Source organism: Stegodyphus dumicola, chromosome 6, assembly GCF_044657685.1.
Source record: "Stegodyphus dumicola isolate Sdum_Otavi_A_Nest chromosome 6, ASM4465768v1".
Taxonomy (NCBI): domain Eukaryota; kingdom Metazoa; phylum Arthropoda; class Arachnida; order Araneae; family Eresidae; genus Stegodyphus; species Stegodyphus dumicola.
Genome location: NC_140773.1, coordinates 10,543,011 through 10,562,271, shown reverse-complemented (window position 1 = coordinate 10,562,271; position 19,261 = coordinate 10,543,011).

Genomic DNA, 19,261 nt, shown 5'->3' with positions numbered 1-19,261 from the left:
ATGTTTGAAAAGAAAGATTGATTTTAATGAAATATGTAGGTGGCGCTGGCGTTTTTGACTACTGACGCCACCTATACAACTTCGTAAATGTGCTAAACAGTTCAGTTGTTGTCGGAGTACTGTTATGTGAGGTTGTCATTGCATTATGTCAGAGTTAACAGACTTCGAAACGTGGGCATATTGTTGGAGCACGTATGGTAGGTGCTTCCGTAAGCAAGGTAGCCGAGGTGTTTAGTGTTTCAAGAGGTACTGTATCGAAGATTTATTCCGCATCATATTTGAAAAGCGGAAAAACATCATCTGCAAAATCACAGCGCGGACGAAAGTATGTCCTGAGTGATCGTGACAGACGATCATTAAGGGCAATTGTGACGAAAAATAAGAGGACCACAGCTGCAAAAGTTACTGCTGAAATGAATGTTGTGTTACCGAACCCTGTGAGTACCAAAACAATTAGAAGGGAGCTTCATAAACAGGGAATTGCTGGCCGTGCTGCAATTGAGAAGCCACTCATCAGTGATGCTAATGCCCGTAACAGGAAAAGGTGGTGTTTAAGTCATAAAGCTTGGACTATAGAGCAGTGGAAGCGAGTAATATGGTCTGACGAGTTTTCTTTCACATTGTTTCCCACTTCTGGCCGAGTTTACGTCTGGAGAACGCCATCTCAAGCCTATAATACAGACTGCTTGTTGCCAAGAGTGAAACATGGTGGGGGTTCTGTTATAGTTTTGGCAGCCATATCGTGGTTCTCTGCTAGCCCCATGATAACTGTGTCAGGGCACATGACTGCCAAGACTTATGTGAACATTTTGGCCGATCAAGTTCATCCCATGGTACAAACTTTGTTCCCTGATGGTGATGGTGTCTTCCAAGACGACAAAGCCCCTGTTCACACAGCTCACATTGTCCAGGACTGGTTTTCTGAGCACGAGGATGAGTTGTCCCATCTCCCCTGGCCACCACAGTCACCAGACCTGAATATTATCGAACCTTTGTGGTCTACATTGGAACAGAAAGTGCGTTCTCGTTGTCCACCGCCAACATCGTTATCTGAACTTGCCAACGTTTTGCAGGAAGAATGGTATAATATTCCCTTGGTAAACAAACATACAGGAACTGTATTTATCCATTCCGAGAAGACTGCAAGCATGTTTTGGATGCCAACGGGTTTCCTACACCATATTAAGCAAAGAAACATGTTTTTTTAAAGTTGTTTCCATATTTTTGTCCAACCCCTGTATATTGAACTACATTGAACTTATAAATGCTTGTTGTTGCTTATGCTGTTGCTTATGCTTATGTTGTTGCTAGTTGTTGCTTATGCTCACTTGTCTGACGTAGTGAGACCAAGCCCACGAAATTCCTCGTGGCCAGGAGCTCTAGATTGCGCTGGTCGTTGGCAATAGCCTTGAACACCTAACAGGTGACAGTGCGATTTGGCTCAGTTCCGCCCCCAATTTTGATGCAGAGCACCCCGGGGAGGACGGGCCCAAGGGTTTCCCACCCCTCTTCCCTTCCACCAAACCATACGAGAGGGCTTTCGAATCGCCTCATATTTAGAGTTAGATATTCATATTTAGAGTCAAAGAATCTCTAAGGAGAAGAATGAAAGCTTCCATAGACGCAATGTAAACCTGTTTCGCCTCTGCGCCGCTGTACCGAAGAGCCACGGCTATGCAGTAAAACACCAGCGCAGGGTGAAATTTAAACAGCGCAGTTCGAGGAGATAGTAAATTTTTTACTTTGAAATAACTCAAAATGTTTTATTTTCATACATTTCTGGAGTTTTATGAGCAAAATATGCTAGTTGGAATTTTGGGGCGAATTATAGAAATCCTGTCCAATTTTTACTTTCAATTTAAACAGCGAGCCGTACGAAGACAAAATTTAAATGAAATAAATTTCTTAATTCTTTTCTTCTGTAAACTTAAAAAGGGGAGAAAACACATGCCATACAAAACGTAATAAATTTTTATGGATCCATAGTTAAAATTTTACAGTGAAATTTTAAAAGCAAAATTTGCAATAACTAACTGAAACAGAAAAAAAAATATTTAAAGGCACCCCCAAATAAATTGAAAACACTGAAATACATTATAATTATCCGACAACAACTTTAAAAACAAATTACCATGAAAACGTTTAGACAATTATTTGGAATGACCATTGTGAAAACCAAGAGCAAAGTTTTCACCCAATAGCCAAAACCATTTCACTTACAGCATTACATTTATAAAGTCTTTAAAAGAATTTCACATAGCTAAAACCAAGTACCTCTGACTACAACAACAAAGAACGTTTTCGAACAACGTGGTAAAAGATTGCTAACATGGCCGACGGCATGCTGCATTCTTTGATGCTGCTTTGTTGCCTCCCGATGTTATTTCGCACATGCGCAGTGAGGTACGGAGGGTGGATAGCTTTGGAATGGTTTGCCCCTTTAAAGTAAGCTTCAGGGATATACATAATGTGTCTCTTCGGTCTGACGGAGCCACATTTGCCCCGGGGAACTTTTATTTCTTCTCCTTAGAGATTCTTTGTTTAGAGTGCCGCCGGCACGGCAGTCAGCGACAGTAGCCAGTACACCGGTTGGACGGCAAATTTAGAAATACATACTACTTTAGAAATGTATTGCAGAACTGTTTTCCTATTTTTCCTCTTTTTGTTTTGGTGTTGTAAGGTTTAAATTGCTGAAAATTTATTTATTGGAATTATCTTTGTGATTTTTAAAGTAAGTATTAAGTCCGTAAAGAGGCAAGATGAATTATTTTGAGTGTTATTAAGTTGCGTCGCTTTACGTTTTTAATATGAGCTTCTGTAGTTATTCAGTGGAAAGTTGAGATTGTTTATAGTCTGCCCTATGTATTTAATACTTCAGGTATTGCAGATGAACATGTAAATACAGTTAAATGTTTTTCATAAAATTTCTTATATATTCGTAAATTGTGCATTTTTTGCTTTAAAAGTGATTGAATTATTTTGCCTTCTGTTCCGGTTAAGGTTTTTATGACTTTAGTTAATCTGTGTGCATTCGTTGTAGAATTATACACAATTTAAAAGTTTAAATGATGCTAATCCTAACAAGACCGCCATTTTTTGACATTTGAAACTCTTAGTAGAATAGTGAATTAAATCAGTTTGTGTACCAACTTCACTGTCTTTTTGCCGAGTGGGACCAAACGTTAACTTTAAAGTTCGTTAACCGAAAACTCTGTCTCCCTTCCAAATGATCAAATTTTGCGCTTTTGCTTAGAAACTCTAATTTTAATTCTGAAATTTTTTTAACTCTTTTTAACTGTATTTTGTGTTTTAGATTTTTCTGTATTTTACAATTTGTAATGAAGTTGTTTTAAGTTTTCATGCACTTTTGCCTTGCTGCGAAATGAGAACTGAATTAATTGAATGAGAAACATATCTGTAATGACATTCGAGGAAATAAGTTTAAATAAAATGCAAACAAAAAATGCGTATATTTTAATAGGCCGTAAAAGAAAATCATGTGATGTCTAATCAGATATTTAATTAAACGTTTAATTTTAAAAGGGAGGGAAGCTATGAAAGAGCTAAGAAAATTCTGCATAAACAGTAAATTATATTTTACGATACCGAACAATGGTAGGTAAGTTAAATCTGATTTTCTGAGCTTTTATAGTATGGATTAAGAATAGCATATTTAATGACCTGGGAAATAATTTAATTACCTTTAAGATAAGGTCTAAGAATAGCGTACTTAATGACTCGAAGAATGGAGTCGCTTTTGAAAATTCGGAATGCTTTTGGAGAAAAGGGCGACAAAAGAATGAAATGAAAAATTTGAAGTAGTACATGCATTTTTTCCATAGCAGGCTAAGAATTTTTATGTACTTTTTTAATAATTCTAACACGAAACCGTTTGTGTCCGAAAGAATTTATTTTTCCATTAAGACAGCCATTCAGAGCTAAATGTCATTCTTACTGTCTCAACATTACAGAAATTAATATCCCTTATGTAATTAATTAGCTTCAGGAATCCTTTGAAATTCCCTTTCTAAGTTAATTTTAGAAAAAAGAGCAGTTCGAAATAAATAGCCAGGAAATATCTGTAAATATGCTTTGCTTTTTTCAACTTCGATCCTAATTACAGAATTGTCGTCTGGCAATAAGGGTATATAGCCATATTTCGTGTGGTTGTCATGGAAACGGTAGAAGTGTTCCACAGTGAATCTGAAGAGCAGAATTAGTAATCACCTAATAGTTTATGAAATGGGATTTTCTTGTATTGCATTCTAACTGCGTATGGATAAATGGCAGTGTTGAAGGATTTTGACTGAGATTTCAGAAACAGCAAACTAAAGTTAATGTAAAGAACAGACATATAAAGCCAAACGATCAATGCCGTTATTCTCCGCTACAATGGATAAATTAAACGAAAGCAGAGTTTTATAAGAGTTAATGATAATCCGAAAACTACAATACTGAATCGTTATTACTTAAAAATAAGAAATTTTAGTGATTCAAATTTCTGCTTTTTTTAAATTATAAATGGTAATTTATGAAGTTTGTTTTCCCTAATAATTTTTACTAGCAGAATTAGCATCTTTTCATCGTGTATTAATTTAAACATATTAGTGAAATTACTGAATTTCGATTCGAAGCCTTGCGTTATCATTCAAATCCGAAATGATAATAATATTTATGTCATTTAATAATAAGCACTTAAATTAATACACATATGCTTTATTTTAAAATTTTTGAAAACAATTCCTCATTTTTTAAAAAGAACATATAATCATGTTTAGAATTTTCGCGCATTAAGCTGTTGAATAATTATCAGTAGAGACATAAAGTAAGGAATTTAGAACCAATTTTTTATAAAGACCAAATAGTGAAATTCATAAGTAGTAAATTTCGAATAATTCTATAAATACAATAAAGAATTTGATAAATGTTAAAACCAAAACTCTCAAACAAGCAATATCCCAGTTCAAAAAGTCAATGAAATCAAAAGAAAAAAGAAGGTAATAGGAGAGGAACTCAATCAACTTCAATGCCACTTCGTCAGAAGGAGGAACATTGAAATCAGTGAAATCTTTCTTCCACAAAATTCCTTGCTATCCTTCCTGTATCCAGAATTAGCTGATGAACCATTTCAATGTATTTTGATTGTAATAGTTCACCCGAAAATTATGGCCCCTTCCCAAAGCAAAGAAAAAAAGAAAGTAAATTCAAATTAAAATCTTCAATAAAGATAATTATATTCAAAGAAGTGAAATATTAAAATACTTTAGTGAAAAATTCAAATAAAATTTTACCTTTAAACTATAAGCACATAAACCAAAGAATTTAAAACGTAAGTGAAATTATAAAACCTTAGTGAAAAGTAACTCTTAAATAAAAACTCACAAGAGGTAATTAAAAACTTCGAGCACTTTCATTTTTGCCATTTTGGCTTCATAGGCGAAACATAAACACTGTGGCGAGAAAGTAATCGTTCAAAAGGATGTAAATTGGAACATAAAGTAGAATTTGGAAACCAAAAGAAAAACTTTCTAATACTTCAATTAAAATTTTAATTTTGAAAAAGAAAAAGTTTAGTTTACTAATTAAAATGAAATTTAAGTAAATTCTGACCTTTTTTTAAGCAAAAAGGGAATAAAGAACGTTATTCAGTGTAAAATTTTAATTAAATTTTAGAACCAATTATTTCTTAGAAAGGAAAAAAAGGAACTATTGTTAGAAAACTAAAACGTCTTCACGTCATGGGCTTATCATTATGACTATACGAATATAGGAAGGAGGCAATTGTTTTAATAACAGAATAGTACTTAAGAGCAAAAAATAAATAAAAAATTAAAACCTTTAAAACATCCTTCTCTTTCAGAGCTTTCACATAAAAAATTCATACTTTCAAAAAGTACTGTAGGATATAGACTACACCAGATTTTTTATAATATATATGTCTATTAATGAACATTATAGGAATTTTATTTTCTTTTAAAATTTTGGTGAGAATTAGAATTTCTTCTTTTTGTGTTTCTATTTCTGTACAAATTTTTTAATTCTGCTAATTTGGTTAATAATAGAATTTGCAAGAAAATTTTTAGATATGCTGGAATTCCAATTTATAAGTTTAATAGTAGAAAAATTAAAATCTTTTCTTTTAAAAAAATTTAATTTCTTTAAGATTATGAATACTTAGATCAAGATAAGCTATTTCTGTTTGGTATTTGTTGGTCTTATTAAGTTTTGGACAGTTAAGGTAGATGTTGTTATTTTCGATGAGATTATAATTGTTGAAAGTAATAATGTCATCACTATAAGTGTGTTCAAATCAACGACTTCATATAACAGGTAGACGGCTCACCCACAGAGAATTCGTCTGCTAGGGTGTCTCCAACATATACCACGTGACTAATGCTCTTGGCGCTCTTGGGGAGTGATAGCTTAGGCTGTTCATCGCCAGTTTGGCCCGCTTTTGATATGGCAGATAGTACTTTTTATTTCCGTCTGCTAGCAGTCAGCAGACAACGGCCTCGAATTAGATTGTTCGATTTTTTACAATTATATTTAGATATAACTGAACCCCTTTTATCCTGAATATTTTATCTATATTTTTAATAATTGCTTTAAATTATTTTCACCATTGTTTAAGATGTTTAGGTTAAATAATTTTAGGAAGAAAATCTAAAATAAATAATAAAAAAATTGAGATGGAAACTTTAATTTTGAATAACGTTAAAAAATTAATTGCACTACTGTTATAATATTTGAGAAGGTAAAAAAAAAATCTCGTTTAATTTTAATGCATTGCATCCTAAAGAGAAAAAGAAAATCAGATTGTATTATATGTATTTATGCCATTGATTGCCTTTCTTTTCTTGAGATTATATTACTGGAACAAAATAATGCAATCTTAATTACTGATTTCCACACTCATGTGTATGTCATGGGGGAATCAATACATCTTATTAACTATAAAAATTATTTTATATTGAATATGTATCAAACGGTAACAAACTTCAACTCAGTATTTATTATTAGGATCAAAACGATATTACAGTTAAAAATTCTCTCACTCTCCTTTTTTTTTTTAAAAAAAAAAAAAAAATACCATTTAAAATATGGTAAGTTTTTCACATCGCATTTTTTCAATTACAATAAATTTCTAACAGCATCGTAGATGAGACAGAATTATAATCCAGATTATTTTTATTTTAATTGATTTTATAGAAAATAATGATAAAGGATTGAGCTTTATAAAAGTAATCTGATTTTTAAAATAATGCTGTTTAACTGTCTATGTTCAATGTTGCATGAATCAAGATCTTTAGCTTTTTTTTTTAACAAAGTAAACATATCGCACAATCTTTTCTCAATAATTTAATGCTAATAATAGCGTTTTTCTTTTTTTATACCAGGCAGTAATTGTTTATGAAATCAAAACGCGCACGACTTGGCGAAAAAAGGTTAACGCCAATTGGCGCAGCTTTCTATTTCAACGGAATACACGGAACAAACATATAAAATTCAATTATTTGTAAAGGGTGATTCCAGTAAATTGTGTCACAGTATTTAATACATTTTGATGCTAATAATACATGCTGAAAATGTCATATACGGCGGCAATTTTCTTATACAATATGGCTGAAACTTTCCAACCAGTTCAACAGAGATAGTAAAATGACAAAAATATTGAAAATAAAATAATAAATTATGCAGTTTTAACTTACCTATGAAAGGTTACAAGTCCCCCTTTCACGAAACTTTCTTTACATCCGTAGGCGCTGCAGTGAATAACCATTTTTACTTAAATTTTATGTGACCAAGCAGAGCAGCAGTCTTTCGTCCCATAGAAAGCAATGTAAAGTATTTCCGCACTTTCGGAATTCGCGCAGCAGTCACGTGACACTAATGTTGGAACCGGTTGAAGGTTGCAATACGCTCTCTACCAGTATATTATCTCGTTGGTTCAAATTTACTGAAATCATTATCAGAAAGGGTCTTTAGAAATTTGAATTATTTGTTGTTGTCTTGTCCGATGAGTCAGTTCAGAGGAGTCAAATAGGACTCAAAGTATTCAGAACAGCAGAAGCATCAATAATCTTCGAAGAATAGAGGAGTTGGTGCGAGGGAACTATATCTATACTGAGGAGCCTGGCCAAAATAGCAGGACAGTCCAAGAGATGGTCCGCAGAAAGCTGAATATCAGTACAGTGAAGACAGCTATTACAATTACGCTGGCCATCAGAGGATATCTTGTCCGAGGAGTCAGTTCAGAGGAGTCAAATAGGACCGAAAGTATCCAGAACAGCAGCAGCAACATCAATAATCTTCGAAGAATAAAGGAGTTGGTGCGAGGGAGCTATATCTATACTGAGGAGCCTGGCCAAAATAGCAGGACAGTAGAAGAGATGGTCCGCGGAAAGCTGGATATCAGTACAGTTAGGACAGCTATTACAATTTTTCTGGCCATCAGAGGATATCTTCATTCCTTTAAAGTGTTTTGTCCTCAGTCTGGCTATTTTAGTGAAAATGACACGGTTACAGTTTAGAGCAGGAAAGGAGTTCTTCTTGAGAGATTGGAGATAAGTCTTCGGCTGGCTATTGTGTCAGCATCGGTAAGAGTTAAGCTGTTGAAGAGTTGAGAATCTATTTCAGGCGTCTTTGGCAAGGCCATTAGCCTGCTCATTTTTGAAATCTTTAAAAAATAGTAATAAGTTACAAAGGTGAGTTGAATGTGAACTTCCCATTGCAATTCCTTGTGTTTGCAGGTAAAGAAATTTTGAATGTTTAATATAGCTATTGTACAGCGAAAAATGCAGAAATTATTTACTACAGGAAAAAAAATATTTTTCCTGAAATCTTTTATATATATAAGCGGCTAAAGTGTGTGTCGCCGATAGTTTATTGTTGCCATTCGGAAAAATGAGCGCGGAAATTAACGTTTACGCAGTTTTTAATTAATATCCCAACCATAAAGTCGTACGAAGAAGAGAACGATGTCGATGGATTCGGAGAATTTTTTGGAATCCGAGGATACGCGTCTCGAATTTCAATTCGGCGCCGTTTCGTAGATATTCGAGAAAAAAGAATTTGGTACGTAGCCAAATCTCTCTAATAGGAAAAACCCAAGAAGGAAATGGAAAATGTAGGGAAAAAGTAGTTTTTAATTAATATCTCGGCTAATTAAAGTTCCAACAAGACGCGAATGATCAAAATGGCGTGCCTCGGACCTGCGGAATCCAACGGTGTGCTTCGCTAAGCCAGGGAACCAGCCGTTTCGGAGGAGATAATGTTACTTGACGCCATATATATATGAGGCTTAAGTGTCTGTTTGTCGCCGATAGTTTATTGGTTGTTGCGTAACTGTACTGGCCAATGGGGTGAAGTTGCCACGGCACAGGGTTGCCGTTTCAATTTAGACGTAGACAATTTCCTGTAAAACTTGCCTTTGCTATGACCATCAATAAGTCTCAAACGCTTACGCGTGTTGGCATTTTTTTACTTGAGCCTGCATTTGGACACGGTCATCTTTATGTTCCCTGTTCAAGAGTTCGTGAAAGAACAGACGTAAAATTAAAAATAATGGATGATCCTCTGCAAGGCAAGCTTAAAAAGGATGGAAAGATCTACACAAGAAATGTTGTGAACAAAGAGATCTTTGACATGTGAATTCACATTTCATTATTTAAGTCATCTTTATTGATTGAGCTAGCGGTGGCTCTTAAGAAATGTACCGCCAGTGGTTTCCTTCATTGCACTCTACTTTAAGCGATTAAGTAAGCAGAAGGGGGATAGGCAAAAGGGGGTCCTCGCCGCCTGCCCTGGGTAATTCAATTTGAATTAGCAGACATCTTTCCACAAATCATTTTAATTACAATTTATAATATCTAAAAATCTTTCAAGATGAGATTATCAATCATTTCGTATGACCGCCGGGCTTTCTAGTACTTAATATTCAGGATTTACAAAAATGGAATGTAGTAAAAAGAGAAATTCTCCATTTTTTGTGAAAAGCAGAAATTTCGTCAATAACAGTTCTTTCTTTATTTTTGCAGGTAGAAGAATTTTTCAGTTTCTCTTCAATTATAGAATTGTAGAATTTTTCCCATAAAATACTGAAATTGTTGTTTTTTATTTTTGTTTGCTTTATCAATTTTGGTTATGGTAAGTAAGAAGTAAAGAAGAAGTAAATTTTTTTAGTTATTAATTCCTTTAAATACTTGAATTTTTTTAATTTTCTTTTTGCTTTGAGTAATAATCATCTCATTCTTCCATTCTTTTAATAGATGTGAAGGTAAACTTAGTTGAGAACTTACTTTCAAGATGAGATTATCAATATCTGTAGGAATACTTTCTATGCAATGCAATTTTTAATGAATTTAATTTATCTCTTGATCTTGAATAATGTCCAGATTTCTTGTTATAATATGCTTGTGCTCTTTCTCAACAAATGGTAAAAATGTTTCTTCCTTACAAAATCACGGTGCTGCTAAATCTTCTTCATTATGCTTAGAAACAAAACTACTCAGTTTTTTTGTTGTACTTGAAGCAAACCGAAATTTTAGAATTTATTGCAGGAAAGTTTTGGTTTGTTTGGAAAGTTTTGGTGTTGCTTGTTTAAAAATCTTATGAAGTTGAAGATCATCATAATTTTTATATAGAAAGTTTATGGTACAAAATGTTTTTATTGTTTGAATTTTATGAAATCAAGTACTAAATCTTTAATGAGATTATTATTTAATAGATAGCATATGCTTCAATTTACTCTTTCAATTAAATGAATATGCACCTAAATTTCATATTGAAGCAATTTGGAAAGTAATTTTTTTTTAATTGTGAGGCATAATATTGGTAATACGACTTATATTATACATCCTTACTTACTACTCAATTTCTGCGGTGTAAAAATTTTCATTTACTTTGAAAGTTTATGTAGCGTGCAATGCAATCTTTATCCATCAAAGTTATAACATTCCAAAATCGTAAAGTTAGATAAAACTAGTCATAAAAATAATGCAGCTTGGTGATTTAAAGCTAACTATTAATACAGCAGCCCTTTAGTGTTCATGAAGTATTTCCATATAATATTGTCTATACCAATTTTATCTAATGTAATTTTTGCTACGATCATATTCTTTGTCATTACTGATATTCAGTGCAGAATTCTTTAGCTGAAATCGATTTTATACTCGCTGTTACACACAGATATCATAAAACCAGTTTTGATTTCAAACATATCGTCATATCCCCTATAGATTGCCTATCCTTGGAATAACCACGACAGCCTATAAACTTTGCGACCTCAGCTGTCTTGTACGATGATGGGTAGCAGTCTCTCTATTAAATTATCCGCCAGTGACCGAAAATAGAATTAACGATCAAGCCTGATTAACCGGAGAGGAAAGATTTTGATCGCAAACTAGTAAAGGAAGGAAATAGGATATTATTATGATGCTATAAGCAGGACAATGATCCGTGAAGGTATAATACGTTTTTTATTCTCTTTTCTTTATGGAGTCTTCAGTAATTGGTCAATAAGATACTCTAAATGGATTCCGTGAAGTTGAAATATTTTCATATGATATGTATCATAAAGAAAGCTTTCATGTGTTAATTTTTTTTTTATTTTACTTCAGCGTTTAGGAAATATTAAATTTTTTCCCTTTAGATAATAATAATATTAGTTAAAAAGTACAGCATAAGTCAAATTCTCTGTATTTTCATTTATTAGGTTATAATATACGAAGACTGTAACTTTAAATACAATTTATTTACACCCAATACCGAAGTTATTATCTATGCGAAATTTTTATTACCTTCGATGCATCTGTCTTAACTGTGTAAAACCAGCACAATCGTGACATGTGCTAAGAATTGTAGCAAAGGCAACAAATGAATCTGTACCTTTCGTTATCGTGAAATTAGATAATTTTTAATATAATACAGTATACTGATTAATACTGTTTTACAGAGAACTGTTTACACTGCGAAAACAAATGGAGCAGTTCTATATCTCCCGTTCTACTGGGCAGATTGACGAAATTATTCTTGCGTCAAGAATTAACTCGTCGAATTGGAATTAACTCGTCGAAATTATACTTGCGCTTTCGAGACATTCAAAAATGTCTCGAAAGCGCGACTTAGGCTATACACTCATTTCCATAAATTAAGGATAATGCAAAATCAGGCAAAGGAAGAGGTAGAAGCAAAACAAATTTGACTTATTTGTAAAGCTTATTTATTAAGCAAAAGGTAAAGAGCAAAAAACGATGCTATATGTTTGATATTATTAAAAAAAAATAGCGATTTTTTCTCCCTAGAGCAAATTACAAAAAAAAAAAAAAAAAAAACCTATTTACAGAAAACCAATATTACATGGTTGGTATGATTGTTAATACATTGTATGTCTCCCAGACGATGCAATACAGTCCGTACAAAGCCTAGGCATACTGAGTATCAAATTATCGATATGATCTTGGGGGATACTACACCACTCAAAAAGCAATGCTCTCCGAAGTTCCGGTAAACATGTAGGAGGAGGTTGACGGGCTGCAACTCGTCGGCCAAGCATGTCCCACACGTACTCTACTGGATTCAAGTCCAGTGAGAATGCTGGCCAGTCCATAAGGGTGATATCCTCCGACTGAAGGCATTCGCTTACGATGTTTGCGCGGTGAGGACGGGCGTTGTCATCCATAAACACAAATTGTGCGCACATGGCGCTTCGAAACAAACGTGCATGTTGTTCCAGAATGACGTCCGGATAGATTTGGCTTGTCATGGTTCCAATTTGAACATGCAGGTCAGTTCTGGAACCCAGAATAATTCCACCCCAAACGAGCACCCCTGCACCACCGTAACGGTGTCGTTCAATGATGTTTTCTTGGTGGTAACGGGTGCCTGGAGCTCTCCATATGAAAGTCCGGCGAGAATCAGACTGCAAGCTAAACATGGACTCGTCGGAAAACATCACACAAGCCCCCAGTTGCGGTGTCCACAATGCATGCTCTCTACTCCAGGCTAACCGCAGGCGACAGTGAGTTGCAGTAAGTGGAACGCATCTGACAGGTCTACGAGCACATAGACCAATCTGCCCTAACCTTTAACCTTTCTGTCCAAGTTAGCGAACAGATAGAATTGCCGTGCTGATTGAAATAGTTAGCTCTTGAAATAATTAATAATGTACCTATGGACACATGTTTATGGACGGCAGTAGACTTGCTAATGGCAGTTATGGCAGTGGCATTTATATTAGATTTCGGGATCAAGAAATAAGATTTCAAAGAAGAAATCCAGGTTTCTGCTCGGTACTTCGAAGCGAGCTTATTGCAATTCTGGAGTGTCTGGACTCCATCATGTGGCTTCCTCAGGTAAAAGATATCTGGATCTTTTCGGATAGTAGAAGTGCCGTCCAGCACTCTACTGATTGGCATAATGTGAGGGATAGTACAAGTGCAGACATCCTCAGGAAACTAAAAAAACTTTGCCTTTCTCATCGGATCCACTTTCAATGGATTCCGTCCTATGTCGACGTTGCTGAATTGAAATTGCGGATAGCTTGGCTCGAGCTGGTGCTAGCGAGACCACTACGCCTGCCGCTCCTCTTACTTATATGGAACTATTTTCTAAATGTAAGGCAAAGAATAAGGCCGTTTGGATGGTCCCATCAGTGCACCCATAGTATCAGAGTAAGTGTCCCGGTGGCTCTTTGGTTCAGAGCAGCAATAGACGAGATCAAGCTGCACGTACTAGATTCCTTAGTGGCCATCTGTTATCAATGACTTTTGTAGGTGGTAATAAACACTTTGAAATATGCACTAAGTGTTCTTTCGCACAGGCCTCTCCTGACCACATCTTATCTTGTCTGAGGCTTACCAGACAGGATCTAGTTCAAGACCCCTCTTTTTGTACTGGACTCTTTCAGGGTGAATGGGCTCATGGTCCTGATCGTGGTGAATGGGCTCATGTCCTCTGCTGGTGATGGGGATGAGAAACAACAACAATCGAATTCGGTGTATATTTATTAATCTCTGTTTTTTAATTAAACTTAATTTGATTCCTTCTTCCATAATTCGAAATTTAGGCTTAGTGCAAATATAATTCGGATATTATTATGATTCATTTTTAAAATGTGTATTATTAGATATTTTTTATAAATTTTTCGCAAAACATTTTGTATTGTAACCTATAAAATTTTTAACATCATCTTAAAGCATATGTATTCCTAGGCACACCTGCAAAAAATTAAGAGTTTTTTATTCAACATTTTCTAAGGTATACATGAATTTACATATTAGAACGTTTTGAAATGTGGCATCTTTCTTTTTGAGCGTTAATAACGCCAAACGATAATACGCACTTTGTTAAAATTATTTGAAGTATGAACGATGACTTTTTCCCCTCGTCTGGCAATGAAAAAAAAAAGGAAAATAGGTTGCTATAAATTAAGAAGTTCGCCAAGTAAATTATTCTTGGCGAAAACTGAAAAAAATACACCAAGATAAATTTTTGAATTTCTCCGTAAATTTACCGAATTTTACAAAATGTATTATTTAGGCATAATTTGAGTCGTAAAATCGAAATATGGAAAGAAATTGAAATGTCATTTTAAAAAAGTCCGATTTTATTTCCAAATACCTATGTTAGAATGATGCTATATATAAATCTAATGTATATTTTAAGTCGCGCTTTTGAGACATGGAAAACGCAATTTGAATTTCGTCAATTGCCCCAGAAAAACGGGAGATATAGAACTGTTCCTTTTTTTCCGCAATGTATGTTCACAACACACTTTAGATAATTTTTTATATAATATAGCATATACTGAATTATACTATGTACGTTCACAATACATTATATCGATTTACATGAGTATTGTACTGTAAAAGTATTATAGTGCACTTAATCAAATAAAAGAAAATAAACTGCTCCATGTCATCACCTCAGAAAATGTTTAAACTATATTGTTAATATCATGCATTCATATCCCCAAAAACGGAAATGCAAAATCGTATGAAGAACTAATTACTTTTTATATAAACGAAAAACATGATGCCAGCAGTACTTGTTTTATTTATATATAATTTTAGACATGCAAAGAACCTAATATGAATTAACATTCGCACTAAAACTTTGAGAAATTTAAAAAATACTCCGCTTGGTAAACAACTTTGAAGACCTAGAATTTTTATGCTGAGGGTTATATGGGGTTTCGCTTGACTGGAATTATTAACCCCATCAGACAGGAAGCGAATCGTCTCTAGATCTGAAGTAAATTGTAAGGATTTATTTATTTTTAGCTAACTATTTATTTTATATTCAATATCTTTGCTGTCTTTCTTCCTTTCATCCTTTCATATTAAAGTGTAAATTTTAGTTCGCGAGTATTCAAACTAAGGTAGAAAGGATTATTAGTTAAAGAAGGCTTTAGAGTATTGAATCTGAGCATGTTCCGTCTGCTGAAAGTCACGTTTCTAGTTGAAATCCTTGATTCCAGCTTGTCTGTCGCGTTGCGTTATTCTCGCCATTAAGCTTGTCACGCCCGCCCTCTGTTAAATTATTCTGAGTTTAATATGTAAGGATCTTAAGTTTTACTAACGTTTATTTTATTTTAAATCTTTACTATCACTTCTTATTTTCTACTTCCGGCCAGAATTATAAGCGTGAAGGATTTTATGCAAAGTTTGTCTGGCGAACGCCAAGTATTTAAGTGTGGCCTTTTGCCAAGCGAGAGAGAGGAAGCAGTGAGTCAACGCAGGCCGCTTACCTTAGAAGTTACGCAGTTGCTGTTTGCCTTCCAGGCCAGAGGTTTTAATCCTCTTGATAAATTTAAACGTATTGTAGTGTTCACAGTCTCTGTGCTACATACGCTTCCTGTTATTATAAGGCCAATCTTCCACGTGTATTATTCTAAAGTTAAATTTAGAGTTTAGTTTTATTTTTATACTTTTACGTTAGACCCCGAGTGGCGGGTCATTGTATTCCGAAGTACGGAAGTTATTGTATATAGAGAAAAATAAAGGGTTTTGTATACCCTTCGTCTGTATCCTGTCTACTTACCACAATTAGTGAACATAGCTTTAGTAAGCTCTCTGTTCCGAGTCAGGTCCTTGTATGTTCCCAAAGAAGGTTAGAAGGAACATTGACCCTGATAAATAAAAGGGTCTTTTACACCCCTCCGTACGTTTCCGTCTGTTTATTGGACACACCGATAAGTCGTTTACGTCAGATTAGGTTTCAAGTTTAGTTTGTGCTGACCAACGAAGGTGAGACAAACTACAAGCGATGATAAGGTTTTTAATAACGTTTTTTTTTTTAAGTAAACAGAAATTAAAACGTGAATGAACTTTCTCGCGCTAACAAATCAGCCGCAACTAAACAGAAACAGTCAAATTCATTTTAAATTTGTAACAATAGTCAAAGACTACACATTTTAAATCTTAGTCTAACCGGAGCGTCAAAATCAAATCTCACGGCAGTGATATAATGCAAAGCCGAATGATTACAAAAAAGCTGGCAGGAACAAAACTTAGCATGCGTGCTCAAGCCAGAAGCATGCTCTTAGTTTAAATAATATCTAACTTATTTGCATTCTGGCAAGGAAACGGAAAGAAGTTACACTGTAGCCCGAAATAATAAAGCACTGGTTAATTTAAATAACCTTATAAATTTATAAGGTATTTCTCCCGCTTTCTTGGCATGCCTTTGTAGTGTAGTGGTCAACACACTCGGCGCGTATTCGATAGGTCTGTGGTTCGAGACCCGTCCAAGGTATTGCTTATTTTTCATATCTCCTGCTTTCAAAAAATACCTAATGACTCTACCCAAACTAAAAAAGGTGATGGATGATGATCCTCCATCATCAGGATTCGGCGACTGGGTACCCTAAACCCCAGTCGCCCTTTAAAAGGGGGACTATATAAGGTACTTCTCCCTCCTTCTTAGCATGCCTTCGTGGTGTAATCGTCAGCACGCTCGGCGCGTATTCGAGAGGTCTGTGGTTTGAGTCCCGGCGAGGGGCATTGCTCATTTTTCATCTCTCCTGCTTATAAGTTGGAGCACCCAACAAAAGTAATAACTAATGTTAAATCTGTTCATCAATAATAAGGTTGAAAAGATAAATAACCAAAAAAAGGTTGCTGGTGCAACAATTAGAATAACATGACTGACCTGTAGTACCCATTGAGAGGTGAAGCAGGCGGAATAATAATAAATAAATATCTTCTGCTTTCAAAAAATACCAAATGACTCTACAGCGCTGCCCGAATTAAAAAAGGTGGTGGATGACGATTCTCCGTCACCAGGATTTGGCGACTGGGTCCCCTAATCCCCAATCGCTCTTTAAAAGGGGGAGTATATAAGGCACTTCTCTCTCCTTTTTAGCATGTTTTCGTGGTGTAATGGTCAGCACGCTCGGCGCGTATTCGAGAGGTCCTTGACTAGAGTCCTGGAGAGGGCATTGCTCATTTTTCATCTCTTCTGCTTCGAACTAACCTAATGACTCTGCAACCTTATTGTTGTATCCGCAATTATTACAATCTGGTGGGCTTTCGGATTATTTAACATTCTAAAACTTCAAGTTCTCCGTACCTGTCCTCAATTATTTTACATATTTGTATACGAAGATAGGTATTCTGTATCACATTTTTGGTACGTTACTTGCGTTATGATAATTTTACTGTTTCCCTATTAGATTTTCTGGTACATTTCCGTTTCGCCGGCGCAAATCTCGCCAAGCAGACTTTGTTGGCGACAGCATACAGTATACACATAAAAAATGTTAGCAAATGTAAGTTCTAAGAATTTTTTATTTTGAAGGCATAAACACTTTAATATGGTAAATTTTGTAAAACACCAATAAATAAAGACAATAAATTTGTAAAAAAGCATTAAGAATTTACTATGCTTTCATGGTTCAACATTCTAATTCGCCGGTTCGTATCACGTGACCCCAAGTGATCTTATCTCACGTAAACTACGCTACAAAAAGCTAATTCTCTCAGTAATTATCTACATTAATTTCAAGTTAAATCTTAAATTAAATCTTATGGAATACAAGTTTAAATGCAAGAAGTATTTCAATTCGTACGAATAACTTACTCAGAAATTATGTGAAACCGCAGTGCTTTACTTCGCTAGTGCATTCTCATTAGGTTTGATGAATTTAACATTTGATTTTGCCTTTTCTATATTTTCGCCTTCGAGTGAGTGGTATAATTGCATCCTAATTATTTACCGCGAATGGTCTTAAGGCATAAAATTTAACTAGTAAAAATTCTATGTAATTGTATGCCAGTATTGAAAAAAACAATCAATCTGATAAATGGCTGCGACTTGTTTTGAAAATGAAGGGTAAAAGGTTACCAGCGAAGATATTCCGTTTGGCAATAGTTGTACCATTATTGGCGACTTTATCGCTTGTGCCGGCAAAACGGAAAAGTACCGATTTTCTATATCGCGATAGTTACCAAAATTAAACATTTACCAAAATTAAAACCTCCAAGATTCATTCTTCATAGATTAACTTCCTTACACAAGCTCTAAGAGGAGATTTCTAACTACTAATATGTTTTAAGGTAAAGCGAGAAACAGCGCAAATTAAATACCTTATTTCAAACATTTGAGAACTAAAATAAAGTCTGAAACGAAAAGAACGAAACCTAGATTTCATTGTGGCAAATGGAAATACTCTTAGTTTTACGTAAAGGGAAAATGAATTTAAGAAAGTTTCAAAAGCTGACTTAATATCTGGTAAACCCTAAAATATATATTATTATTAAATTACATTAGAAATCGGATTATCTCAGAAGTAATATGCAAATGCATAGAACGTAAAGACAAGCAGCTCTCCTCTTGGTTGACTCTTACAGCTAAGATTTAAGCATATTAAAAAAGAGTAAGTCTTGGAAAAATTTATAAGATGTTTCTCCTTCTCTTTTGAAAGTTAATCTAATTTAAGTTACGAGTTCAACCAACATATTGTTAAAGCGCTTAGAATCTGCGCTGAATCACAATGAAATGTGAAACGTAAGTTAAAAATAAGTTTAAGTTTAATACAATATTAAAATTCCCAGAAACATGTCGTTTTAATATTATTATTATTATTATGGTTAAAATTCCATAATCGGGGTGAGCGCCAAGCTTGGCGAGAGTTTTTTATTTGGCGCGATTTTAATTTGGTTGTGGTTTCCGGCTGTCTGTTTTCTAGTGGCAAACCTAGAGCTTTATTTCGGTAACTGTAAGAGCGCAAATTTTGTGTAGATTTTTTTTAATTTAATTT